The sequence below is a fragment of the Dysidea avara genome, chromosome 5, assembly GCF_963678975.1.
Source record: "Dysidea avara chromosome 5, odDysAvar1.4, whole genome shotgun sequence".
NCBI lineage: Eukaryota > Metazoa > Porifera > Demospongiae > Dictyoceratida > Dysideidae > Dysidea > Dysidea avara.
The window spans coordinates 36,141,442-36,144,734 of record NC_089276.1 but is presented as its reverse complement, the minus strand read 5'-3'; positions in this window follow the sequence as shown (position 1 = coordinate 36,144,734).

Below are 3,293 nucleotides of genomic sequence, written 5' to 3'. Positions count from 1 at the left end.
TGTCACGGTGATATATGTTTCCCCGGGTAACGTGTTTCCCGCACACATATCCCTAGGGATCCGTGTTTCCCCGCACATATATCACTAGGGATCCATGTTTCCCACCAAAAGCTGTCAGTGATATGTGTTTCCCGTAGCGATTTTTTTAATATTTCACCGCACACACATAGCTATCCCTAGGGATTCATGTTTCCCCGCACATATATCACCAGGGATCCGTGTTTCCCACTAAGATATAGCCATCGTGCAGTAACTCCAACTGAAGGTCCTATGGCTAGTTGCAAACAGTACGCGATCCAACCATTCAGTAGATATATTGCTATCTAGCTCAATAGACACCATGCATATTGCATGTATATAGCTATAGTTAGCTAACTAGCTATATAGCTACTATATAAGCTAATACAATAATTATACTAGCTAGCTATACTAATAATCAGAACTATAGTCATTTAAAATAAACTTTGTTGCTCTTCTCTGCATGGACCTGCTGATAAGTGTGATGTCCTTGACAGGGGCGGATCTAGGATTTATAAAAGGAGGGGGCTAACTCAAGGTACTAATCTCTTGGGTAGAGCACACTCCCCAGCATGCAAAGCATGCTGGAACTAGGGGGGTCTGGGGGCATGCCCCCCCAGGAAATTTTGAAAAATAGATGCTAAAATACTGCAATTTGGAGACATTCCCACATAAAATTCATAATATTTTCTGCCTGTAGATATTTTATATACTGCCTTTAGATTATAGGTATGGCTCTCTGAAGCATTTTGCTAATGGAAAAGTTTGGGTAGGTACAGACAGCCAAGTACATGATGCACCCCTCTCACAATTGCACAACACTGAATAGGTGTATGTTAGAATAGTAATGTTGAAAGTGGAAAATTTTGAAATTTGAACAATCCAAGATTGAATCTAAGAGCATTTTCAATGGAAATTGTGTACTTGAATTAAGTATTGCCATACATATTAACTACACAAGTGGATGAATGAAGCCCTTTAAACAGACCAATGCACTTCATTGTATGTATAGGTGCAGGCAGATTTGGAAAAATTTCAACACAGAACCAACTAGCTACATGTTTCCGGTGAATGTTCTATTAGAGTAGTTAGCTGCATGACTGCTCTATTAGAGTATCTCGATCTTGTACACCTCCAATGCTGATCCAGGTCCTTATTGCATAAACTGTAGCATAAATCCACTGATATAATACCTTGGAAAGATGTTTATAAGGTGGTTTTATGAGTATTTGTATTATTAGTGATCATATAATTATGCTGAGACAAAATTTCATCATTATAATTCTCAGCATCATATTGATCAAGTAAAGCCTAAATATGAAGGGGGGGGGCTTCAGCCCCCAAAGCCCCCCCCCCCTCCCCCGGATCCGCCCCTGCTTCATATGGTTAGGTTTCCAAATCACTGAATAGTATAACTTGCGATCTCACTAAGGAAATATGCAAAGTTCTCTTGGCTGTCACTGTTTGATGTTTGCTAAAGCTGCGATGGAGCAGTCCTAGCATTCTGTAGGTCTTAGGGATTATGTATTTGTAGTGTTGATCCCAAGATAGGTCTGATGATATTATAATACCGAGATTTTTATGTGAACTATTTGTTAAAACCTGTGTGTCAGCTATTTTGTAATTAGTGATGACTTTTGCATTAATATATAGGTGGACACTCTTTTTTGGATTAAAGAACATATTATATTTATTATTTATTTATTGTTAATCAGCAGGACCCTCCAGGGGTATAATGCTGATGTGCAATTACATGTGTACAATTTCCATTAGTTACTTAACTATATAAGTATGTACAATTACGACAAGTTACTTAATTATATACATATGTACAATTACAATAATAAACTATAAAAATATATACAATTACGATAAGTTACTTAACTATATACATAGAAGGGGCTAATTTTTGCTTAAATTCTTCAACACAGTCAGTCTCAATAATCTCATCATCTAATCTATTCCATTCTGGTACAGTTCTTGGGAGGAAGGAATATTTATATACATCAATTCTTGGTTGGTAAGGTACTAGTTTAAAGTTGTGTGAGTGTCGGGTCCGTAATACAGTAGATTTAAATGGGAGATAACAGTTCGGTATAATTAATAAATCATGTAGTACTTTATATAGTAAAACTAGTCTAGCTGATTTGCGACGTTCTTGTAGTGTAGGCCATTGCAAGTTTTCAAGGATGTTAGTGATGCTGTCTCTATTATTTCGTCTCCATGGTTGACCTGTGACAAAACGAGCAGCTCTATGTTGGACCATCTCTACTTGATTTATGTTGGTTTGGTGATATGGATCCCATATTGGGGAACAATACTCTAAAATAGGCAAGACAAATTGTTTATATGCTAGCTCATGTAGATGGCTAGGACAATGCTGAAGATTTCGTCGCAGAAAACCAACAGCTCTGTTTGCCTTATTGCAGATGTAATCTATATGTGGCTTCCATGAAAGTCTGTGATGTAACTTTACTCCAAGATACAAATGTTGTTCTGTAACTGCCAGTGAGGTGCCATTCATTACATACGAAAATAAACTTTTGCTATGGTGATTAGAAATTTGCATTATCTTACATTTGCTGATGTTAAAAGCCATTTGCCATTTATCTGCCCACTTTGACAGTATTGTCAAGTCTTGTTGGAGTGTTTGATGGTCTGTTGAACTGTGAATAACTTTGTATATTAAGCAATCATCTGCAAAGAGTTTCATTTGGCTACTAATACCCTCAGTTATATCATTTATGTACAGTAAGAACAAGGTAGGACCCAAAACTGAGCCTTGTGGTACTCCCGATGTGACTTTACAATAATTAGAAAAGGAACCATCTACGACAACTTGTTGGTAGCGATTGCTCAAGAAAGACTCTAGCCATTGTAAAATCTTGCCTCTAATGCCATAGAATTCAATTTTGCTTAGCAGTCTTTTATGTGGAACTTTATCAAATGCTTTGGACAGGTCTAGTATACCAACATCTACTTGGAGTTTATTATTCAATGCTTTTGCAAAGTCATCAGTAACAGTAAGCAACTGCGATTCACAGGAATGCCTTGATCTAAAGCCGAATTGACAGGGGACTAAGATATCATGAGCTTCCAAGTGTTTCATAATTTGACTTGTGAGTATATGTTCCATTGCTTTGCAAATGATTGATGTCAGAGATACTGGTCGGTAGTTTTGTGGGATAGATCTTTTGCCAGATTTGAAAATGGGAGTGACATGTGCTAGTTTCCATTGTCTAGGGACCACACCAGTGGACAAAGATTGTTGAAAG